This window comes from Bombus vancouverensis, chromosome 3 (genome assembly GCF_051014615.1).
Source record: "Bombus vancouverensis nearcticus chromosome 3, iyBomVanc1_principal, whole genome shotgun sequence".
Taxonomy (NCBI): Eukaryota; Metazoa; Arthropoda; class Insecta; order Hymenoptera; family Apidae; genus Bombus; species Bombus vancouverensis.
The window spans coordinates 10096592-10112965 of record NC_134913.1 but is presented as its reverse complement, the minus strand read 5'-3'; the positions used below and the strand labels follow the sequence as shown (position 1 = coordinate 10112965).

The following is a 16374-nucleotide window of genomic DNA, read 5'->3' as shown; positions in this document are numbered from 1 at the left end:
CGTTCACAGTGGGGCAAATGACGAGAATCTGCCGGTTTCGACGAAACAGAATGATAAAGGCGATACGATAACCGGAAAATCAGCAGAATTTATATTACGCCAGCCACACTGTCGGAAGTGGAACGCAATTTTACAGCGAGGATGGCGATAGCAAAGGGCGTTCGCCACGCAGACCGGCACTTAGCCGTTGAAACGTGTGTTTTGTATTCAGGGATGACTCTCATTTCGTAAAAATTCACCAACAACCTGTTTGCAACGCGAATTTCGCGATCGTTCTTCTGATAGTGGCTGTTCGCAGACGTTGGTAATGTGCACGGCAGTGCAAAATGCGATGCAAGCTCGTGTAACAGAGGAGATTTAAATAAAAGATGATCATCGAGAAACGTTTTGGAATCGACGAGAGGGTTTGCAATGTTAGTTTTCGGGGTAGTTTCGTTAAACGTAGTTCGTAAGTTATTCGGTCACGAGTTCTCTTATTTAAATTCCCATTGAGACGTTTCATTCGAAGTTGAGCTGATGAAAGTTGCGATAACAGCGAACGACGAAAAGCTTTAGAATAATTCTTGCTACTTTTTAGAGCAGTCTTATCAGGAACAATTTGTAAGCTATTTTTCAACCAGTTCTGGTGTTTAAGTTTAAATTAAAGCTTTGAAGTTGCAGGTTGCATTTAAACGTGGATATGAATACAAATCTGGAATTTAAAGTTTCTGTTTGAACTATGAATTTAAATATAGAATTCGAGATGCAGATTAAAATGTTTAATTTGTCATTTGAATTCGAACGTTATCTTCGATTTTAGATTAAAAAGTTGAACCTTCGAGTTCAATTTTTGCCTTTGAATTTAAACCTTACGTTACGGCTAGAAGTTCGATTTCAGATATTTTTAACTTCGTGGGAATTCGTTAGCAAAGAACATCGCCAACGTGAAGCAATTTGCGACGCGAAAACACGGGCTAAACGAAACGCCTAACGAATTCGAAATTCCATCGTGCAGATGGCAATTAATATCGTACCTGCTGAAACTTTGACGTTCCGAGTGCGCCGAACGATAAACGCGCAGCCAAATAACTGGCAACAAAGAGAAAGCGTAATTCGAATACGACGCGCCACAGTATTGGTTTTCTGCGATCGAAAATAATTCCTCTTCGTATACGTCTAACCCATCATTCTTACGCTCGCAAGTAATTTTCGTTCTGTGTTTTCATACGCCAGACGGCGATTCTCTGCTTATTTTTCATCGGATGTAATTTCTGTTTAAATACAATTACTGTTTGTTAAAGACGAGAATTTATTGGTTGTTAGAATTGAAATGGGAATTTAAAGGCAATATTGTAGATTATAAGAGAAGAACGTACGTCTGAGCTTCAAGGGAAATTAATGAGATAATTGTTGCTATTGCCTTTGCTGCACTTGAAACAACAATTTCTGAGTAATTAATATTAAAAATGATTATTTTCACGAACGAATACGAGTACTTATTGTTCGTTGTAAAAAATATAATAAATGGCATTATTTGAAGAAAAGAAAACTTTCTCATGCTGATATCACTAATAAGATTTATTTACCGGGGATGGAGCGTTGCGTGAACATTCGATGAATTCATTTTTTTTACATTAAGAAAGAAAATCAGTCCAGAAAGTTCTTGTCAGAATAAAAATAGAAGCAAGAAGATAGTTGTAAAAATGAAATTCGTAATTACAATAGTATTGAGTTGTTCGAAAAGTTTCTTTCGTTTTATGAGGAAATAATAGACGCACAACGTTTTTTGGTTTATATTATTTTGTCGAATTACGTACGATCCATTTTGTTCTGTTGAGATAAACACCAGGACATTTCACAGACTTAGTTTCACGTTCGTACGAAGGTGCACTGTTATAAAAAACACGTTTGCGAAAGAAAGACACTTTTCGCACAATCTAATAAATATTCCAGACAATCAGAAATCATAATCTTTCGAATCAGCTGGAGTATAATCGTGAAGTTTGCTTTATCGTCCGATTCTCAATCTGCGTCCCCCTTCGGAAAGGTTCAGACCGCCATGTGGTCAATTTCGCACACGCCTTGTATTATTCGGAGACTATTTTGTGCGGAAGCGACTGAATAATGGAGGTAGCTAGCCATCGGATCAAATGGAGATATCGGTTGAACTGTGGAATATTCATAAGTCGTAGAACATCGATTCATTTCCAGTTGCATTCAAATATTATCTTCAAACTAAATTGTACTCGATCGATTCGCGCGATTCATAATTTAATAATAAAAATAATAACAAGTTTTGATAACGAAAGTTTCACCCACGTTTTCTGATACATGATTTCATCTTCCGCCAGAAGTTGCTGATTGAATGAAATTTCTTCCGTTGCTCCCTACGCGATGAACTTTCAGAACAACATTTCCAGTAAAAAGACGCTGTTCCTCTAGGGATATTTCGAGCCAAGTGGTTCGATTAGTTTCACTTAATTCGAAAGAATATTTTTTCCACCGTTCTTTCGTTGCTTTAAAGGAAAACTGGAATGTAAGTTTTCAATTCTTTTTTCATTTTCTGTTATCTATACATAGATACATTGACTCGCGGAAGTGTTTGTAAACTTGTTTATAGCTTTTACGAACGCATTAGTGTGTTATAACGAAATTCTGTAATTTCGTTATCACTGTGATTACATCCAACTATCGCGATTATATTAAATTTTAAATAGCTGCGGAAATGTATACAGGAGAAGTTTAGATTTCCTCCAAACTTTGCCAGTTTACATAATCACAGACGGTCTCATTATAGTACCAAGGAAATTTCAGAATGTTTTATATAACACGCACAATGCACGCATAAAATTTTTCCATGGTAAGTGTAAGAATACTTTTTGTAATCCCATCGTTTATAGGGTCGTGCAGAAAGTAACACCTGTTTTGAAAGAACAACGATACAAATGCATTTAAAAAAGATTTCTTCATTTGTAACTTTGCTATATATACCAAGTTATTTTTCGATACAACCACCAGCCCTATTTGAACGTTTATCGTAACGTTATACGAGTTTTTGTATATCTACGTCATACGGTTCCGCCGACACTTCACATAATCATCGTCTTACGCAGTCCTTTAAATCATCGTTTTTACGAAGCGTTATCGACCAGGCGTCTCTTTAAGTTCTGCAAAAAGCTGCAATGAATATCATTTGCAATGAAATCGCAGCCACGTTCCTGAGCTCCTCTGTAATGAGAGACGGCCAGCTTCAATGCGTACGATCACGTACAGTTTCTCCGAACCTATTGAATTCCGGCAACCACGGTCTTACCAATAATTTATCCATAATTCTATTAACGTTAACTGCTGTAATTCAATGGCGAACTCTTTTGGAAGAATTTTTCAGCGTTCGAAAAACGTAAAAGCTTCATCGGCGGGATTTTCAATACGCATCGTCAATTCGAACGTGTGATACAACGACGATATTAAATATCGAAACAAAATTTTGTACGACTTATGTCGATGCATGAATGAAAATAGGTGACCTTCTACAAGTACGTTTTATATGTCTTTTATATGTAAACGAGTAGTACTTTCTGCACGATCCTTAGTTTGCGTGGGTTATCAGCAATGCAAAAGTATGAAAAGTATAGCAATTATAGATAATAATTTGAAAATTGTATTTTGTTAACACCTTACTTTCTTCGTACTTGTACACTCGCTATTTTGCATTGTGCGATTATATTTTATTATCGTAAGCACACGAAACCTCATTATGATTATCAAACCAGTAACTTTCGCCCTTATTTTCTCGCCATCTATGGTTCTGCGAGTACAAAAACAGAATTGTCAACGTATTTGCAATTTAATGAAAAAATGCACGAGCTCCAACTTGTAAAAATGCACTTGCTCGAAATTTTCGACTTGCCGACTAAAACGACGTGATTGTAAATTTATACGCCACGTATTAATTGCGAATGACGTTTAAAATCACGTGCGCGCGTCGCATGCATGAAACGACTCGAGGTATGCAAAACGCGCTGTGAATTATCTCGCGGAAATTTTGGAAAATCCGCGAGCCTCGAGAATTCCTAGAATCTTCCCCACGGTATGGTAATTTTTATTGTAAAGCTGAAATGGCGCGAGAATGGATTTTGTAAAGAAATTACAAAAAATTTTCAAGTATTTAATAACCCAACCATTATTACAGTAAAAAAAATTACTATGTGTTTTCCAAATGCTAAAGCACGTTCTTAAGATTCCCCAACATTTTTATTTGAAATACTTTCTCATATCATTAATCACCCTAACGCGTCATCAAATTAATTGAAAGCAACACTATCTTTCTAATTCTTAATGCTCAATATAATAAATCGTAAAAGTACATTTATTTATCCAACGAATCTCACAATCAAAATTGCTGGATTTTTCTTTAAAAAAAATTAACAATGTAACGTACAACGTTTATCGAAACGTAGTATCGATACAATGGAATTTTCGCATGTAAGTCACAGATAAAGAATAAGAGGAAAACATATCTACATTGGAATTAAACTGTAGAAGCTTTTGCGAACGTCTTCATACATGTCGCGTGTCTTGAGATCGTTTGTATACCTGGTCTATCGGCTCTGCTAAGGCTCTGCTCGGACTGATTTTTCGGGTCTTGGCAAAAACCTCCAAGTCAAAGGTCCAATACCTCCCTCGCTATCTGTGTGTAACTGCATGTAACTGTATGTATGTATCTATATGATGGTCGTTGTACTGCAATAAAAATTGCTACACGTAGGCTTTATCGAAAACATTGACGCAGCTTCCATGTCGATTTCGTTCATTTAAAATTCGCGACGTGTGCCGTTTCCAGGCATCTGTTTTTCGCTTATTGCATAAGTATCCGCGACAGTTTGTCTCTTCTGAGAAATGTAACTTGCTCTGATCACCGGTAAACTTGGACAGGTTCAAATAGCTCGTCATTTTTCATCGACTTTCGTTGCTCCGACACGAGGAACAATTTCTCGCGTTGTAGCCGCGATATCAAAATGACCGCGATCGTTCGCCCGGAAATATCGAAACGCAAATTCTCTCGAGAGAAAAAGCGACCGTTTGCCTGGAAATTCATGACCTTTTTTCCCTCCAGCTCCAGATAAGCTGCAACTTCGACGATCGTATAAATCGTAGCCGTGTCGCGGCGAAAAAGTGGTCGGTTTCTTCATTCCTGAACAGGCTAGCACGATTGCACAATTTCCACCAAGGGTTCTAGGCAATTCGTCAATTTGCTTGTCGCGTGGAAGTACCGGATTTTCCTTCCTCTCGTTTCTTCTGGCTCTATCGATTTTCTTGTTTGTCTCTCGACTTCCAGCCCCTCATAACGCATAATCCCATTTCTTTGGCTATTAAAGTCGCGTGAACCAATTAGTGGCTGGAAAACGAGGTAATGGAGCAACGGGTTTTATACTTTGTGTTAATTATTCTTTGCTTTATGGTCTACTTTTTTGACTTTTATATAGCGTTAAGTATATATATATATAAAGTATATGTATACAAGGTGTCTTAATTTTCTTTAATGGAACTTTTCAATATGTTTTGTCAGTAAGAATGAGAGAAAGGTTTAAAACGTTGTTAAAAAGTTGTTGCAGAAATTGGAAATACTAAAAGAGAACAGTACCTTGATCATCGACATTGTTAGATTTCTATTTAAAGTAATGGAGCGACGGGTTTTATACCTTGTGTTAATTATTCTTTTCTTTGTGGTTTACTCTTTTGACTTTTATATAGCGTTAAGTATATATATATATAAAGTATATGTATACAAGGTGTCTTAATCTTCTTTAATGAAACTTTTCAATATGTTTTGTCAGTAAGAATGAGAGAAAGGTTTAAAACGTTGTTAAAAAGTTGTTGCAGAAATTGGAAATACTAAAAGAGAACAGTACCTTGATCATAGACATTGTTAGATTTCCATCTAGTTTGTTGTATCGTTAAATTATATACAGTTACGAGCAAAAGTGTAAACACACTCCGCTGATTTTATGTAAAAGGCGATAGTACGACTAATTTTTCAAGTGATCGGTAAAGATTAGGTAACAGTATCTACAAGCTACGTCTGATTAACGAAATGTAATAGTTCAGTTTCATTAACATTAATAATGTACAGAATATTTTATAATAATTGTGTTTTGGAACAATGTTTACAGTTTTGCACGTTTCGTCAGAAACGTTTATGATAGCATGTAAATGTCAGGGAAACGAAACTGTCAATAGGCACTGATTGTCCACTGTTTCGCAGTCAACTGTTCCACACCATTGTTAGATTACTTTTCAGTTTGATATGCTTAATCTAAGATGAATCCACTTAGTGAAGATAAAAAGAACAGTATTATTTGTTTGTGTGATAAAGGTTTGTCGTTGCGGCAAATTGCAGAGAAATGTGGTGTCAGTCATACGATGGTTGCAAGAATAAGAAAAACGTACGTTAGTGCACCAATTTCTTCACAAAACGGTAGAAAATAATCACAAAAATATTCGAAAGTGCTATCGCAGAATTGTTTACGAATATATCGCGTGAATTATATGAAACCTCTCGGAACCTCGTTAGTACTGTGACGAAATGCGATTATCGTAATTATAACAATAAAATTTGAAACCAATCCAAAAGTATAGTTAAAAGTTACAAGAGGTTGCTTAGTAAAATATTAATATACAGTACGAACAATAATCTTGAACGTACAATTAGTGCTAAGAATAGTCTTATTATTATATTGTACTTTACTTTTACCGATATAACGAATAATTGACTGTTTAAATACTTTGGTGATCTTTGCAAAGTGTATGCTTAATTAATTAATGATAATAATAAACAATATTTAAAAAATAAATAATAATATTTTCAGAGTCGTTTCAAATTTTACCAATATAATCTCGATAACTGTATCTCATTACAACTGGTGGTTGGTAACTGGTGGTACAAGCGGAAAGGGGGTGATTCTACGCGAAAAAAGAAGTCGAAAATATAGAATAAAAATTTTTCGTTCGAGGCTTTGTTTTTGAGAAAATTGTCTTTGAATTTTCGCTCGGTACGCGTGCACTTTATCACGTCTCGTTATAACGGATCTCACTGTAGATTTTTAAAAAAATTTAAAAAGAAAAAAAATTAAAAAAAACATTTTATTCTATATTTTCGACTTCTTTTTTGCGTAGGATCATCCCCTTCCTGCTTGTACCACCAGTTACCAACCATCCTGTATATCAAAATGTTTTGTACTGTATGTACGTAACAAGTTTCTCAGATTGTTCAAATATGTAGCGACACAGTAGTCAAAGAACGAAACGAATCGAGAGCGACTCATGTTGTTGTTTTACTTCGGGACACTGACACAGCCTTGACGTATGAAACGTAATGATAAATAAACTCCGGCCAAAACAATGTCACCGTTACATGCAACCGTCGAATAAAGACGAATTTGAATTTTCCGACTCTCCCCCAGGCCAGTATAAATAAACGGACGCGATCGCAAGCGAGTCAGATTATTCGAGTTATTATTCGAGTTAGTATCCGAGTTATCATACGAGTTATTGTACGAGCTATCATACGCGATTAACGGAGTGTACCAGTTATCTGCGAGCGATCATACACTATCGTTCCGAATACATTGAACGAGCGTCTTCTGACAGTATTTATACTTATATTTATTTAATTTATTCCAAATATATTTGACTGGTTGCAACAGCAATCTCTCCCTCTTGTTATTCTATATTATTCATCTTCATCCAATCCACCACAAATTGGTAACCCCGACGACAGTTGAACACGACTAAACAACCTCTACAAATATTTTCGCCAGCCACTTCATGTACATTTCCAGATTGATTTTAAGCTTTAACAACCCAATCACAAAAACCTAGTTTCATAATAGCGTTAATTTCAAAATGTTTCGTATAACACGCATATTATAAATTATGTCTACATAAATTCAGTTCATAAAATGTGTCTACAGGTGTTCGATTACCTGCATGAACATATGTGCAACGAAGTTACTCAAGTCGAAGCGTGAAAGCTAAAAATGGGTCTTAATCACGCATAGAACTTCCGTTCGTCACAATTGCGCGTTGCAGTTCGTGCCGCGAGCGTAGTTCGTTATTTTACGCGGCGATGGGTGAAAAGTGCGAATGCCGGGTATATTTCATTTTTATGGAAATTCGAGGCTGGCGTATCGCGCGCTGTCTTACTTGAAAGTTCGCGGCCAGATTTCTCTCTTCCGGTTCCTTGCGCGAAATGCTTCGCGAATAATAATTGTCAAGAAAATTGCGATGGCCGCCGCATGTTCGAGCAGTGCCTTTGTGAAATTGCTGCCGGGCGTATTCGATGGAAATTCAATTTTGTATTTCCGCCCTTTTTTCGAAACTTTGTTACCACTGTGCGAGTTGGTCGAAGTCGATATCACGTGACTCACAGTGAAGAAATTCTCATTAAAGGAACAAAGAAATAGGGCTAACAGCTGGTTCTTCTCGATGATATAACGTTTAATTTATGAGTAAGTAATGATTCAGTAGAAATTTAAATATTACATATATAGATATATTAGAGAGAGAATTGTATATTACTACTCCCTTTTGTTCTTTGAAGTGTCTTGTACGACACCTTTCAATTTTCATCATCGTTTTACGCATCCATAATTTCATTTGTCCTTTGTTGAAAATTTGTTCGCCATTTTCGTAATAAGTTTCTCGCATCTTTTACGAACTTGTAAAGTATTTTATTTCTTGCCTATGTTCCTCGAATGAATTTTGTAAAGGTTATAATAAACAATGAAATTGTATTATATTCGCTGAGTGAAGCGAACAGAGTTAAACATTCAACTTAAAATACTTTTCAATACTATCTCTCTCTCTAAAAAAAAAAGAAATCTATTTTATTATAGGAATTTTGGTTGATTCTCTTCGATTCTCTTTGGAAATAAATAATAATAAAAAGAAAAATGGATAATAAATTCCATATAAAATACGACAATATGTATTCGTAAGAAGATACTACGCAATATTGAATTTATACACACTTTAATAACTAACCAACTATTTTAGTATCAGAACAATAGTGTATTTTCTGTTTGTTTCGAACATATGTATGCTTAGTTGAGGAAAAATGAGTTCTATTCGATTCACGTTCTCAAAGCGTACCGTTCCGTAAAACACACTTCAAGCAATAACTCAACACGTTGCAATAAAAACCGTTTTATTTTTACGACACCTGTAAACAGCTAACCTTATACCGTCTAAAGTTGACGAATACTCGAACGTTTCATGCCCTATTTCGTGCACATCCGCAGAATAAAGTGATTGTAGGTTTACAGTGGACCTGAAACTTTATCTACAGATCTGGTTAATCCGCCTCTAATCAAAAGCTGGACGCATCATTTCCCTTATTCCCTTATATATAAATTATATAATGAGTTATTCCACTAAAATGATATAATAGCGTACGAACATAATAATCTATTGCTATATTGTACATAAGTTGTATCATTAAACAACGAATTTATCCATTTCTTCCTCAAATCACAAGAATTCAGTCGAACAACATAAACTTCATGAAATTCAAATAAACGACAGTTTAATCAATAGCGTGTCATACATGAGTTAGTCCATTAAATAATAAATTGTCCCATATTCTCTTCAAACTACAAAATTCAGTCGAATAACAGAAATACAATCAGTGGCGTATTTTCCAAACATTCAATTTCTTATCTCCATCGGCCAAAAATCCTTTCTTCCTTTCTCAAATCTTTCCGCTCGATACTCTCTTACAGTGAAAACCAGAAAATATCGCCGCGCCGTCAAATGCTCACCCCCCACCCCCTCCCTCCTACCCGTCCCCCACCAGAACAGTATCTACGCACAAGCGAAACATTCTTCTATCGTACTTTAGTGAATTTATACAGAAATAGACACGGCTGTTGTATGCAGACAAAGGCAAGAACGATTCACAGCTTATCGACCAAAGGTTCTTCCACCGCTTGGTTCTTACGTAACGCGGCTATTCTTCGCGATCAATGGGGCGAGGCGCGTGCACGAAGATGAACTCGTGAAACGGCTTGATAACGAGGTCGAAGTCTCGATCGAGACTGGCGATAAGTGACAAGGCTAGCCAGGAATCGGCACCTCCGCGTCGAGTGTTTGGCTATAAAAGAAGGCGAACGCGACCTCTCATGGCGCGAAGGTCGATCTCGCCGAGTCTCTCGACCTCGTTTATTGTACGCGGACACGGTCACGAAGACAGTCTCGTCGTTTGTACGGCTACGGTGAAAGGGAACGCCTGTTGTTCCGCGTTGCATACGCTACCGTGCATTATGAAGCATCTTACGACGTTTCACATATTTGAATCGATGTTATTAGCGAAATTTTATGAGTCAGAAGTTACGAGTTACTAGACATCTCTCGGACAATTGAACTAATATCCTTAGCGAAATTTCATAAGCTACATGTTATTGGGCGATTCTTGTATGTTACAGTTAATATCGTTGATGAAAGTTTGTGAGTCGTGAATTAGGATTTATAGGCACTAGAGATCTCTTGCACAATTAAATTAACCGTTTGAGTCGCAGGAGTGTTTGAAAAAACAGGGTTCAGGGAAAAATCCTGAACAGCGCGATAGCGCTTGTCTTAACACTTTGACTGCCATGCCGAAATCACATGCAAACACAGTGCATCGTTAGATGCAAGATTTGTTCTCACTTTCTTTTTTTTTTTTTTATTGATATTCTAATAAAAATGTTTAATCGTTGAATGGGACACTTTTTATTTCAAAGTATCTTCTGTTTATTGGTTATATTCAAAATGCTCTAACTGTCAATTTTCACTCAATTTTTACAATTGTAAGAAGTTCAAGCGCTCCGGTCACCAATGACCACCGTGGCGTTACAGAAGAAACCGTGGCATATGACCAACGTGGCAGTCAGAGTGTTGATTGCGAAGAGAAACCAGCGTCTTGTTTATACATCTATATTATTATATGTGCTATTATATTTAATAATTATATATTACTATATATGATAATAATTATATATAACTTAATTATATACAATCATTTTATAATTATTATATGTAATTATATATATGTAAATTTATGATTATATGTAAATTATATATAATAATTATATATTATTATATATACTATTAGTTTATAAATATTTCAAGTTTTGTACTGGCTCTTTTCGACAGAAAATCCAAACAGCGCTATCGCACTGTTTGGGACTTGAACGGTTCACATTGCTAAAGATAAGCCGCAGGCTATCAGGCGCCTTTTGGATAATTATCCAAGTCGTAGCACGATAATTTCGAACTTTACAATGTAATAAAATTTTTTCACGAGTACAATAACTATGTTGGCAAACATTCCTCAAGCTGCGTTAACTCGTTCAGCGCACGCGACTCGAGTTTAAATCGGCACATGTCTGCTTTACGATACCTATGCGATGTGATGTGAGACGCGAATTAAAAATAACGGAATTCTCAGAAGACTTTTAAGATGAATTATGTATACACCCGTAACATCTTTCATAATGAAATTACCTAGATGACAGGATAAACCATAATTGTAATCGATGAAATCGTAAAACCTTTTATTGGAAAAAAATTCGTCCAATAGAAAATCTGACAGCTTTCGCGAAAATTGTAGAAAGACAGTCAACTGTGAAAAATTCACCTAAATCTATTTGGACTCATCCCAAAACGATAAAAGAGCTACAATAATTATTTTTAGCGGTTTTTAACAGGTGAACGAGTTTCAGTAAAATACATATATGAAAAATTGTTGCTTTTTCTTTTGCATTAATTATACTTTTCATTTTGATTTCGTTGAACTTCATTCATATAAATTTGACATTTCAACCATCGCTAGTTCCACCGTTGAGTTATACATATCACGTCACAAAAGTAAACTTCACAAAACTTTCCAGATCCATCACTCTCAAACCAGAATCACCTGAACCAAAAACCATCATAATCCATGAAACAACAAACGAACAAATCTGACGACGGAAACTGAAACTATCCACCGTTCTCTGTCGTTTCGTCAAGTAGACAGGCCATCATCCTTCAGCAACTCCAACAAAGTAACGTGAGACCTCGAATCGAAAGTCGAGGGATAATATCTAGTAGTGCACGATGTTTGCTATCATATATAACTTTATTCAAGTATAATTCTCTGAATTGATACGAATTGCTTGAAATTTCATTTCTATCTTGTAATTCGGAATTAATTCGTTTGCCTAAAAATTAAGCGATATATTCTGTAACCTTTTTGCAATTCAATTTTGAAGTTAGTGGATTCTCTGCGAACACCCTGTGCACTAACATCCCCTGTCATTCAACTATTTATTGAATTACTCATTTAACTATTCCAGTTACCATGCACTACTATATCCTCGAACAATCTAGATGTTATATAAGGATAATTCTACATTAGAAAATAAATAATATAATATGCAAGATTATCTGAGTCAGACTAAGTAGCTTGCTTTATAATTTCTGAAATTCGGTTATGAACAATTTTTAAGCGATCCAGGGTTAAAGGGCTAATGACTAAACAAACTTCAAGATTGCGTTTTAAGATGTTACAGCTTGGATGATTTAAATGACATTATATTACTCCATCTAATGCAGATTCTACACTAGAAACATAAATAAAATGACTCAAATGGTATACTCTTTCTGTAGCTATTCGCTTTTGGAATATTGTGAATTATATAAAGACGAATCCATGTAGGAAAATTAATAGCGTTTAACGGTTGTTTATAACGTTGCTGTTGTTATCGTAATGGTTGAGCCAGGCAAGCCAGGCTTGTCTCGCAATTCAACAACTTGTGAACGATACTTAAGCGATCTAGAATCAAAAGGTTAAACACTGTACAAACTTGGCGATTGAACTGTAAGATGCTGAAGCTTACGTGATTCCAATAATTTCACCTTACTGTTCTATACAATGGAAATTCTACACGAAAGAAACAAATATATTAGCTGAAATAGTAGACTGTTTTGTTGTCGCTTTGGGACATTGTGCGCGCCCACGAGCCAGCAAGAGTACGTTGCTGGTAGCAAGGATCGATCTCGATCGTCCTTATCCGGGAATGCCCGGAGCAGCTATCTGCGTTTGTTGGTTCCGGGGTTGGCGAGGGCCAAAACCTGTTGCCAGCGGTTCGCTGGAGGGCACGCGCATGCACCGGCGCGCGGACGAGCAACACGCGCGCGCCGATCGCCATGGAAACGGCGAAGGCTCCTGACAGCCTCTTGCGAGCGTATGAGTCGGTCTCGTGCATACTCGATACTTGCGCACACACACATAGAACTACCCGCGCCCCGAAGGACCCCCTGCGGCTTCAGGTGGCGGCACTAGGGGGTAGAAAACCCCTCGACAAGCGTCACAGTGCCGACAGTTTCCCCGAACTGTCCGAGTCGGCTGCGATCCTCGCGCTCGCGGTCCAATCCCGCGCGGATTTCTATTTTTCCTTTCACTGACTGTGAGTTTTAGAGATGGTTCTATCAAGGTGTAATTATTGGTGTGGAAATATTACATGTATCGTAACAAATATCACGTTTTTGCCTTGGTGCTTTTGTGTATTCGCGGGCCTTGAGACTAATTTACTTGGGATTTTTTATGAAATATAAGTTCTATGGCAAAAAAGTTGGGGTAGAAGTGTCTGTATGGTAGTCATTTTTTGTCGTTTCGTCGATGTTTTAAACTCTTTATGCACGAGTTCTTTTTCTTTTGGGCTTTATCAATAAAAGAATGATTCTGTTATTAAGATATTCGAGTCTGATGATGAAAAAGTAATAAATGCAAAGTAAGAGAAGGAAATGAATAGTGCAAATAGTCGTAAGATATATTTTTCATCGTAAGACAGTGTGTCCTTGATGTTCCCCTTTTTAATGTGTATTTGTGAACTGAATTAGAGTTATCTTTCGTTACATTGCGATTTTCATACACATAAGTTAGCTCGTATTCAGTACGATAATTTACTATATTATAAAATGAAACATTGGTATAGAAATGAAATTTTTGTACGTAAAATATCTTAACTTAATTAATGAAAATCAATTCTCTATAAATTGTATACGTCACGAGCATGTGCGTTAACTGATCGAAAGAGACGTAGCGTTTGTATCGTTGGAAATATTATTGTTTGCCAGGGTTGTTTTATTCATTTCAGATGAATTACAAAGCATATACTGAAGAGTTAACGCGTTTTTCTTCGACGTGTTCGAGGAACGATTCTTGGAAAGATTTCATTTTTAGATTGTGATTGATTGGTAGTTCGAAATTTATGGTTTTATACTTTGACAGGATATTTATGTTTTTCATTAAATTCTAGGAGAAGTAAGTAAAATACCCCTCAAGCCGTGGGATTTTGAATTTTCGCTGTACAGCTCGATTCCGTGTTCCACTACAATGGTTCTGCAAATCACGAAGAACGCGTTTCTAGAACATTAAGCGCATGTAAAAAATTTTGGTAACCGTGCCGAAATATCGAAAGAAAGAATTACTTTAATTAGCAACATACTGTTTCGATAAAAGAATTTCGAAAATTTCTTACTAAATTTATTTAAAAAAGTTTCACAATTGATAATCGTCATATAGAAATTTGTATGTCTTCTTCTTTTAACACTGTAACATTTTTCTACGCAAAGTTACGGAAAACTTTTATCTTCAATTGAAATAATTCAAAATTCTTGACGAATTATAATAATTATAATTAAGAAAAAATTACCTAGAGAAATTTACGTAATAATTTCTATTCTGTATGAAATATTTATAGCTTCCTAATGTAATAATCTTTCGATATAATGATATCATATGTGAAAGCTTGTTTTCTTTCTAAATAAAACAGCTCAATGTTCCAATGTAAATATTTTTAGATTCATCGACTTAAAATTTCGACGCTAACGATGCTTTTAAAAAATCGGCTTCCCGCCGTCTTTCCAAATTAAATTTTGAAAAAGAGAAAAAACGAATCGTTTCCCTTGTAATTTTGTCGATTGGACTCTACGAGGAAATGAATCTCTTTTACGATGACGTTTTGTGAATTTCTTTTCCATATTTACGCTCAACTACCTGCGAGTCCGATTTAGGTGGCCAAGTTTTTCGCGAATATTTTGATAATTTTCAGTTCGCGTATTGTACGTTTGCTTTTGATGTTGCTTCGCTTTGACGTATCTCGTCATTTGACTGAAAAAGTACTGCATGAGGGTGGCTTTTGGACGTATGTGTCATAAATTCTTAATCGTTAATGTACGTTCATGTTGCGAGCTTGCGTAATTACGAGACGCTTGTGTCTGGTGTTTGCTGTTTACTTCACGAAAATTCTTGAAGAATTTTTCAAGCATGAAATACTATTTAATAAATTTTCCACGATGAAAATTCGAAGTTATCGTCGTAGAAAAGTATTCGTTACAACGTTCTTCCAATTTTTATTCATACAGGGTATCACGAACACAAAGTATCTTTTAGTCACATTTAATGTCACACTTTCATTTTGTTTGCCAGAGTTTTTCAATTGTAGTCGAGTGCTTAGTATTTTTATAACATTTAAATAGACGAAGAACAAAACGGATTCGATTGACTGACTTTTACAGTTTTTGAATTCACATTACATCATTTTTCCATTATATTTAAAATACTTGGAATAAATTTAATACCAGTTTTTCAGACTTTTTCAAAACAATATAGAAAAGCTGAGAGCCTTTCCACGAAGCTTCGAATACGAGTAAATTACAACTTTTATTTCAACAAAAGAAATTGCATTTCTTTCTGCCTATTTTAAAAGCATTCGTTACTTTTTTACAGTATTTATTTACCAGTAGAATTAATTAGAATCGACCTAACTAAAATTACAAAAAAACTGCCTCTGCCAATTTTCAGGAATTTTTCAATTTTTAGGAATCTCCTAAAAAATTACAGATGTCATATATCGTTTCCTATAATTATTTTGTTTTTAGCGCTGTTTATTATTACTTTCCGCCGAAAGCCTTAACAAGGGTTTTATTTTTCACCATTTTTCCCATGAAAAAATGAAAATGTTTCGGCGAAGAGAATTTTTCCGGAAATCACGAGAACTTTTTCGCTTGTCTAAAGGAATGATGACGCGGAATCGCGAAAATTTAGACCCTATCCTGCACCGGTAACGAGTTCGGTTTTTCATAAAACGCTTATCCGCAGTCCCTTCCAACGTTTTTCCCCACTTTATCGGATCGAGGAGGAAAACAGCCCTGTTTTCATCCCGGTAACGATCGAAGATATTTTCCTGGGAAACTTGCTCACCGTGATAGATTAGTGCGAAGGTATGCTCGCAAATAATTCTTCTCGTGAATGTAAATCAACCAACAATTCGTTCGTTCCCGTCGATTAAGGTCACGTTGACGACTCCA

The 16374-nt window shown here is 35.9% G+C and overlaps 1 protein-coding gene across 4 annotated transcripts in view; it reads left to right on the top strand.

Moving 5' to 3' along the window:
• LOC117165922 (RAS oncogene family member Rab26) overlaps positions 1-16374 on the top strand; it is a 152351-nt gene that overhangs the window by 72925 nt on the left and 63052 nt on the right. The gene's annotated exons all lie outside the window — the stretch shown is intronic.